Below are 9839 nucleotides of genomic sequence, written 5' to 3' on the forward strand. Positions count from 1 at the left end.
CACCAGACTTGAGCACTCTGGTATTTTGTGTCCAGTGAACAAACACTCACCCACATGTGGTACTAGACCAGGAACAGGACATTTTGCCTGTATATCTCCTCGCTCCCCAGTAAAAGTTGTGTAGAGGTCTCTCAGGATATAGAAGTTGTTCTAGAAGTGGAAAGAGAGTTGGTCATTCTTGACAGGATTTTGATCACCAATAAAAATGGGGAATCACAGCTGCAATTGCCCTCAGCTTACCAGGATCTTGACATGACAGGCCTTGTAAGGAGCAGTCAGGATGTTTTTGCCATTTCCCTTCAAACTGTAGCCACAAGTCTTGGGAGCACCGATAACAGCTACCAAGTTGTTGGATTCATCTACAACAGATGCCACATTTAGAGCATGCTTTCCGTTTCACAGCACCCACATTACTGTGTACCAAGCCAACTCACCCATTAAATGGATATCTTGTAGCAGTCCCCCAGGAAGCTCCACTGTCATGCAAGTATCACTGCAGAGGACAGAAACCCCAAAGGGAGGGAGGGGGGAGCCTGTTGGTAAAGCTACACTGGTTGGACATTTCATCTGCACCTGTACCCTTTTCCCACTAAGGGTTACATATACTAGGGTCAGGACATAATTCCCATTCTGGAAGAGAATCAAGGGAGGAGAGAGAGCACAAGTGAGGGTATTTACATGCATAGGAAGTTTAAAAGCAACAGTACAGAAAGCTAAAAATATTTACCAGCATCTTGACATCACAGGCTGTGTAAGGGGCTGTGAAGATGTTCTTTCCTCTCCCATGCACCAAGCTGTAGCCACACTTTCTGCTATCATCTTGGACAGTTACCAGAGTGTTGGATTTATCTGCAAGAGGCAACGTTGCCACGAGATTCCAGGGTTATCCTCATTGCCAAGCAATTTGGGTGGGAAGTTATCTGGGACAAGGCACAACCTTACCCATCACAGCTACTTGTTCAATTGGTCCTTCAGGCAGCTCTATTGTCATGACTGAGGCTCTGCAGGCAGTGGGTATTGTTGGTTTTCTAGGAGTGGTTGTAGAGGGAGGGGGTTTTGTGGGCACTACAGCACCAGTTGGGCACTTCATCTGAACATAAGCTTGTTGTCCAGAAGTTGTGTAGCGGAGGGTCAGGATGTAGTGCTCATTCTAGAACAAGGAGGAAGTTGGCTTGATCAAAAAGTATAACCAGGAAACAAGCAAATTGCAGGTAGTTCACTCACACAGTGATCATGTCAGCAGGTGTCAAATGGCATGCTTTGAAACAACTAGAAAATCTACTAGGCACACTTCAGAACTATGAAGCCCAGTGTTTTTGTAACAATGCCTTCCACCGTTGTCCCCACTTCAGTGGGAGAACTTACCTGGACTAGTTTCAAAACTAGTCTGTTTACATTCCAAGCCTGCAGTGTTCTGATGAAGTTTCAGGATGGAGCAGCGCCTTGCTAGTTCAAAACAATACTGCCACAGAGCTGCATTTTAATATTACTACCACATCCAATTACTTGAAATTTCTATGGATTTCATTTACTCCCATTTCCCGGAAAAGGAGTTGTCAAGAAATGGCAAGCTACCAATCTGCCTGTGCTCCATTCTCCAAAACACATCCTTTTTGTTTTTAAAAAGAGATTAAACCTTGGGCCAAGAGGCCATAAAAGCAGGGTTTGGAATAATTGCATGTCAAAGCTTAGTCTTACCTGCCATCTGTACGCTGTCAAATAATCCCCAAATTGATTGAGACGTACACGTTATTTCCATTTACATATACTTGTAGTATAAAACAGAACACAGAATCATTTGTGGTAGCATCTTGTATTTCACTTGGACTCTCATCTAACCCCAGATGTAACTAAACACATCTGCTCACGAACTGCCCCGATATCAAATCCTAACTGGGTTTTTTATTTGCTCTTATTAGGACTGAAGTCATTGCATCTTGCCTCTATTGTCAAAAAGTTATTCTTGATGTGTATTTTGTTTACAACTGCAAGTCTCCCTGGGTAAGGAAGTCTGCCAAGAACATAGAATTTTAAAATTTGCCTTGGATGTCCCTACATAAAACCACTTGCCCCCGTGGGGGCAATATTTATGGTAGTGAAAACACAAGTACTCCAACTGATCATTCAGTATCACTGATCCACCTATTCCTCTGCTGGTGCCATCTGTTGGGAGTGCTTCTGGCATGATCTTTGTGCTCTGCAAACACAGTACATGCCACGCTCTCTGTTCAGTCAGTGGGGATTTCTCAGCTGTAAACACTTCCTATTTGCAAGCTCCACTCAGCAGGTGATGAGGAATACCAATATACTGGGGCTTAAAGCACACGATCGGCTAAAAAAAAAAAGGAAGTTCCTTAAAAGCCAAAAACAGAGTTGTTAAGTCACTTCTCTTCACCCCCTTCCCAATCTCTTCCTATAGTGCAGGATCTTAACTGGCACTTTATATAGTGAAACAGGGGCAGAGTTAGGGAAGAGAACAGCTAGTTTTCATTTTGTGCAAGAGAAGCTATAACGTTTCTACAAGCCGATAGGCTGAAGAGCAGGCGTTGGCCGATCCAATTGTTGTTCCCAAGGTTTATTGGGCTGTTCAGTGTTCAAAGGTATTTCACAGGGACACGAGTCAGAGCCCCCAGTGTTGGAACAGCAGGTCAGCCCAGTGATACTCCAAGCAGGCTACTGTAGTTTGCGAACAGAATTGACAGCGCCGACAGATTGAGAAGAAAATAACTATGGATTGCGTGCAGGAAAAATTCAAGAATGTTAAGGCAGTTCCTCCAATACAAAATGGCATGAATGGTTAGGTGCAGAGCATTCAATTACCCCTGCCTGGAAGAGTCTACCACTGCCAAGGGGGTATGCATTGTATTTGATGAATTTAGCTTTGATTTCTGTATGAAACAGCCATTGCCAGGTATTTTTATATATTACAAATAACCCACAAGTGTACAGGTTCAGACTAAACCAACTTCAAAATGGTGTATCGAGAACATAACTTTCTTCAATGGCAATGCATATGAAGTGTTGCAGTAGATAACCGCCTGCATAAACCAAGTTATTGTAATCCAGTAAAACTGGTTAGCAGGTGTGTACAGTACTACAGATCTTGCAACTACAATGGAGAAAAATGCACTCTGGCACTGCTATTGTGGAAAGACTCAACATTGGGATGCAGTTACCCAAATTAAATGCAACGTACAATGAACCGCGCAGCTTTATGCAATTAGAGAGAGTTATGCGTCTAACCATATCATGCAATCACAATGATGCACGTAAAAAAGGGACCTGCCATATGCTATGCAACTAACCAATATACAAAGTGGCATGTACGCACCATTTTAAAAACCTTCTGTACCAGTGTTCTGGTTTTTATATATACCCTCACCCCTCCCCATGATTACCACTATCCGGACATCACAGGCTTCGTAGGGGGTTATGAAAAGGGTCCTTCCACTTCCCTGCAGCAAGGTGTAGTTGCAGTACACTGGAGCCTTGACGACAACTATCCATTTGTTGGAATAATCTACAAAAGAAAAAAGTTGCCATAAAATCCCCCTACTGTGCCATAGACAAAAGCTTACAGGTGTCTAGCAAAAACCCAACTCACCTAGAAGCTCCACTAGGTCCAGAGGTTCCATGGGCAGCACCACCATCATGCCAGAGGAGTTGCACACCACATCTGGTGTGGGAGGGGTCCTTGTTGATTTTGTGGTGTGTTTGTAGTTGCAGGTGCTTTTGTTGGTTCTCCTGCACTAACTGGACATTTCATCTGCACATACCCTACTTCTCCATCAACTGTTGTATAGCGCAAGGCCAAGTAGTAGTTCTCATTCTAGAATTTGCATAAAAAAAGGTTTAGGGTAAGAGGAAAGTAAATCTGAAGCAGACTCTGGAACTAGCTAATCCCCAATGAGGGATTTTGGGGCAACACTAACCTTAAATACAACATTAGGAAATCCAAGAGCAGTTCAAGTCAGGGCATGTGAAACCAGCCCCATCATACGATCACTACTTGGGTGCATTCCCTATCCTCCCCTTCCCCCTTATGGTATTAGACCGTTAGGTTGCAGAAACCCCTTTACAGTTGTGCATTTACAGACCAAGTTTGAATAGAAGTACAAGAGCAGCCCATTGGCAGAAATGGATTACCAGAATCTTGACATCACACGCCGTGTAGGGGGTTTTGAAGAGGTTCCTTTCTCTGCTCTGAATCAAGGTGTAGTTGCAATTCTCAGGAGCATCAAGGACAGCTACCCACTTGCTGGATTCAGCTACAAGAGAAGTTTACATACAATTCCCTAGTGCCCTTGTCAAATTCATCCACATAGGGGCAAAGAGCCCAACTCACCTAGAAGCTCTACTAGTACCAGAGGTTCCTTGGACAGCTCCACCACCATACTAGAGGCAGTGCAGACCACAGTTGGCTTCCCACCACTGGTGGTCATAGTTGTCTTTGTAGTGCTTCCGGTGGTCCTGGTTGTAGTTGGGGTTTTTGTGGGTTCTCCAGCACTGGTGGGGCATTTCAATACCATATACCCTTTTTTGCCACCAGTTGTCAGATACCATATTTCCAAAACGTAGCTTTGATTCTAGAACAAAGAACATATGTAATATACAGAAATTGATTGCCATGGTTTTAAAATGATCATACAAGCTGGAAAACAAATTTACTCTTGTGATTAATAGGCGGCCAAGAGGAAAGCAGAGCAAGATGGGCCAATCATACCATCATTGCCCAACAGTATACTGAGCATCAAAAGAAACTTCCTTATTACAACACATTTTAAAAAAAAAAATGCATAAACCGACAAAATGATTATATCTATAGAAATACTTGATCATTCATCCTTGACCGTGACATGCTTGCATGACTGACTCCAGCACATGCACTTAAAATCACCCAGTTACCAAAACATTTGATTGGACATGGATAGGGAGTGTTGAATTGCAAGCTTGAATAAAAGGAATAAAGAAATACAAAAACTGACCCAGTTGGCCAAACATCTGTGGAGAGCATGAACCTTCACGAGAGCAGAACCTTCATGCAAATCAGCATGTTGGAGGCTGGACTAGGGCAGTGTATTGTGGCTCGCCATTTTGGGTGCTCACAGCCAGCAATTTCAAAACCTGGGAAGACTACAGAACCAGACACCGTAAAATGACGGGCCACGAACTGGGAGACCAAGAGTCACACCTGCTTAAGAACGACAGATCATTTTGGCATCTTTGTCAATGGTTAAAAAGTCATTGCACCTGTCAGTTTGATCACATGTAGTATTTGGATACTAGTGATACTTTTGATGTTCAGTATATGAAGCTTTATTAAAAGCGCAGAAGTTTGGTTGGGGGGAGAAGAGAAAGCACACAGTATGGTGGAATATCTAGGTGATCTCATGGATGAATGGACAGGGTCTGGAAAAAAAGAAATGGATTGACTATGCAAAAGGCATCATTTCATGCAAAATGATAAAGGTGGAAAGTGTTCACCATCTCCAATTAGTCCAAACAATTACCAGTATCCTGACATCACAGGCAGCGTAAGGGGCTATGAAGAAGTTCCTTCCACTTCCCTGCAACAAGGTGTAGTTGCAATGCTTGGGAGCATCAATGACAGTTACCCACTGGTTGGATTTATCTACAAAGAAAGAGGGAAAGTTACTATAGAAGACTCCCTCTACAGTGGCAGATATGATGCTCCTCCAAATACTCAAAAGCCTAACTCACCTAGAACCTTCACAAGTCTTAGAGGTTCCTTTGGCAGCTCCACCACCACACTGGAAGCTGTGCAGACCACAGTTGTAGGGGCCTTGGTAGTCCTCCTGCTGGTGGAGGTTCTGGTAGTAGTCGTCCTCTGGTGGTTCTAGTCGTAGTCTTGGTCGGCTCCCCAATGGGTGCTGGTCGTCCTCCTCCTGGTGGTTCCGATAGTCTTGGTCGGCTCCCCAATGGGAGTACTGGTCGTCCTCCTGCTGGTCGGTTCTGGTAGTCGTCCTGCTGGTGGTTCTGGTAGTCGTCCTCCTGGTGGTTCCGATAGTCTTGGTCGGCTCCCCAATGGGAGTACTGGTCGTCCTCCTGCTGGTGGTTCTGGTAGTCCTGCTGGTGGTTCTGGTAGTCGTCCTCCTGGTGGTTCCGGTAGTAGTCTTGGTCGGCTCCCCAATGGGAGTACTGGTCGTCCTCCTGCTGGTGGTTCTGGTAGTCCTGCTGGTGGTTCTGGTAGTCGTCCTCCTGGTGGTTCCGATAGTCTTGGTCGGCTCCCCAATGGGAGTACTGGTCGTCCTCCTGCTGGTGGTTCTGGTAGTAGTCCTGCTGGTGGTGGTTCTGATAGTCTTGGTCGGCTCCCCAATGGTAGTACTGGTCGTCCTCCTGGTGGATCTGGTAGTAGTCTTGGTTGGCTCTCCAATGGGAGTGCTGGTCGTCCTCATCTTGGCGGACTCCACAATGGATCGTACTCCAGACGACCACACCAGTTGCCTCTGGTAGTCAGCACTGAGGGTTGTTCCTCATTAGTAGTACATCCTACTGGACGACTCACCCAAGACCATTCAGGTGGTAGTCCAAGAACCATCGCAGAGACCACCAAGGCTGGTATGACCCTCCTTGGTCGGCTACCTCCACAATTGGACGACCACAAGACCATCAGCCGACCACCAGACCATCAGCAGTAAGGACCAACCATAAGGCTATCGAACCCGCCAGGGGTTCCTCATGACCAGCAAGGAGGTCTACCACAAGACAATACCATCAGACGACCACCAAGACCACAAGACGACCACCAAGACCCGTCCAGGACGACCCTGCAAGTTGTCCTGCTGGTGGTTCCGATAGTCGTCCTCCTGGTGGTTCCGATAGTCTTGGTCGTCTTCCCAATGGGAGTACTGGTCGTCCTCCGGAGGGTGGTTCTGGTAGTCCTGCTGGTTTTTCTGGGAGTCCTGCTGGTGGTTCTGGTAGTCCTGCTGGTGGTTCTGGTAGTCGTCCTCCTGGTGGTCGGCTCCCCTGGTAGTCCTGCTGGTGGTTCTGGGTCCTCCTGCTGGTGGCGCTGGTAGTAGTCTTGGTCGGCTCCCCAATGGTTGTGCTGGTCGTCCTCCTGGTCCTGGTAGTTCTGGTAGTAGTCGTCCCATCAGCAGGAGGACGCGGTTCTGGTCGGCTCCCCCATGGTAGTACTGGTCGTCCTCCTGCTGGTGGACTGGTATCCTGCTGGTGGTTCTAGTAGTCGTCCTCCTGGTCGGTTCCGATATTCTTGGTCGGCTCCCCAATGGGAGTACTGCTCATCCTCCTGCTGGTGGAGGTTCTGGTAGTAGTCGACCTCCTTGTGGTTCTGGTAGTAGTCCTCCTGGTCGGCCCCCCAATGGGAGTACTGGTCGTCCTCCTGCTGGTGGTTCTGGTAGTCCTGCGGGTGGTTCTGGTAGTCCTGCTGGTGGTTCTGGTAGTCCTGCTGGTGGTGGTTCCGATAGTCTTGGTCGGCCCCCCAATGGGAGTACTGGTCGTCCTCACCCTGGTGGTTCTGGTAGTCCTGCTGGTGGTTCTGGCTCCCCAATGGGAGTGCTGGTTGTCCTCCTGGTGGTGGATCTGGTCGTCCTCCACCCTGGTCGGCTCCCAAATGGTAGTCTTCCTGCTGGTGGTTCTAGTCGTCCTCCCACTGGTAGTTCTAGCAGTCCGTGTTGGCTTCCTAGTAGTCGTTTTTATTGGACATCTCATGTGCACGTAGTCTCCCTCAGCAGTGGTAATGTAGAGCAATGTTAAGCTGTAGCTTCCGTCCTGCAAGTGAAGAGACAGAACTAGTTGACAGAAGGACATTACGCTTTTAGATTTTCCCACCACAGAGCCAAGCTGACATCCTGCAATGAAAGTTACACTTTGCCAACACACACAAATGGTCTTCACAAATTAGACCAACAGTACAGCTATCACTTAATATTTAGTAATGTCTAAACTAATTACCCCATTATAATATCAACCTTAAATTAGTTCTGTTGAGGGGGTTGAAACAGGATTTGCCAAAGATCTCATTTAAGGATAGTTCTCCAATTTGTTTCAGTGCTAAGAAAAACAAGCTTGACCCAAATATGCCAGTCGTGCAGAACCATTTGTAGCCGTACCTACCCCGACTCCCTCTGGTTGGGACTGTCCCATTGGAGCAAGGGGCATTAGTCAGCAATGCATGAAAAGATAGTTTGTCATGAGTTGTAGTCATTAGAAATCAAACTCCATATTAGAACTCCAGATTAGAATACAATGTACGGTTCCCACCTGTATCTGGACATCACCACCTCTGTAGGGGGCTGTAAAGAAGTTCCTCCCTCCTCTTCCCTGCACCAAACTGTAGTTGCAGTAACTGGGAGCATCATTGATATCCACCCACTCATTGGACGGACCTATACAAAAAAAAAAAAGTTACATTACCTACCAAGACAGATCAGTTCCCTCCCAAAAGAATTTGGGGCCAAATTCAGACTCACTCAATACTAGAACTTGAAGCAACTCAGAGGGCAGCTCCACAGTCATGCTGGAGGCTTTGCAGAGAGCAGCGTCAGGGAGAGTTGGCATTACAGGTTTCCAAGTAGTTGTTGGCTCTCCAGCAGTGGGTCTGGTCATCTCCCCACCAGAGGTTCTAGTAGTCTCTGTTGGCTCCCCACCCGTGGCTGGACATCTAATGTCAAAGTACCCTCGTTGATCAGCAGTTATGTAAAGCAAGGTCAAGATGTAGTTTCCATTCTGAAAGTGAAGGGACACAAGTTGAAGACCAGAAGGACTTTGTCCAAAATGAGATTTACTGTCTGTAGAATAGTCTGCTTCAACTCTGGGAGGCTTCCATAGCTGGCAATCGCCTTGATCCGAGTTTAGTGTTACTCAATTTATAGTGTACTCCACACCTAAACCCCTACCCATAGTCATGCTTACCCACTATTTTAACCATGTCTTAGCAGCAGCAACATTAAAATGGTGGCACCATAAAGCCAAATTTGCACCCCTGGGACAGTTGAGGCTTTTCAACTCACACCCCAATGCATTCAAGTGTATTCCTGCTGTGAAAAGATACCAGAAACGGTTAGAAAAATTTTACGTAACGTTATGGTTCCCAATTTCGACTTGCAGGGTTCACTTGGTCAGGGTACCATTGATTTACATTGACGACGGACGGTGTCCGGATTGGGCCAGGATCTTCTACTCTTGACCTTCGTGGTGAACGCACATTGGCTCCTAATCTTGGGTTCTTTGAATATGTTTTTGGTAATTCGAAATCTACCTCTTAAATGTGGAGGAAGGGGGAAGGTACTTAAGATCCTCCTCCCTGTGTATGACATCGTTTTATACGAGCACCAAACATCGTAATCCATGTCATAGATTGTGAAGCAGGTAAGTGGCAAGAGTGAACGTGACATGCTCTCATGCTCCTCTCGCTTGTACTTCGGTCCAAATGTCCGTGCCTTAATACGACGGTGTCGTAATACTACATTTTTCTTCCAAGTAGACGTGAAACATTTGCTTCATAACCGTATAAATCATTGGATAAGTTTAGTGTAATTCTATGTTTACTCTTTCCAATGTTGGCAAGATACCTACTGTAACATAACCAAACTCAAATACAATCTCAGTACAACTGCCAACTTCAGGAATCCTTCTACTTCATTCAGTAAAAGGGCATCTACTTGCTGTTACGGCATTGAAACAACTGAAATGAACACAACTTGAGCTGCTCAAATACAGGATGTCCAACCCTTGCTGACAAGATACAAGGAAGGACAGGCCAGTTTTAACATGCTTCACTGCAACAATTGAAAAAGCACATAAAGCTCCATCTAAAGGCTTTGCTGGTCCGACTTCCTTACCTGATATTTGCCCCAGTC

At 46.1% G+C, this 9839-nt stretch overlaps 1 long non-coding RNA gene across 1 annotated transcript; it reads right to left on the bottom strand.

Annotated features, from left to right (window-relative positions):
• Positions 1–1091: 1091 nt before the first annotated feature.
• LOC121312598 lies at positions 1092–3624 on the bottom strand. Its single transcript, XR_005949880.1, has 3 exons — positions 3605–3624; positions 3399–3520; positions 1092–1150 (listed from the first exon to the last, which is right to left on the bottom strand). It is a non-coding gene; the product is annotated as an uncharacterized LOC121312598 (long non-coding RNA).
• Positions 3625–9839: the final 6215 nt, after the last annotated feature.

Source organism: Polyodon spathula, unplaced genomic scaffold, assembly GCF_017654505.1.
Source record: "Polyodon spathula isolate WHYD16114869_AA unplaced genomic scaffold, ASM1765450v1 scaffolds_4047, whole genome shotgun sequence".
Taxonomy (NCBI): domain Eukaryota; kingdom Metazoa; phylum Chordata; class Actinopteri; order Acipenseriformes; family Polyodontidae; genus Polyodon; species Polyodon spathula.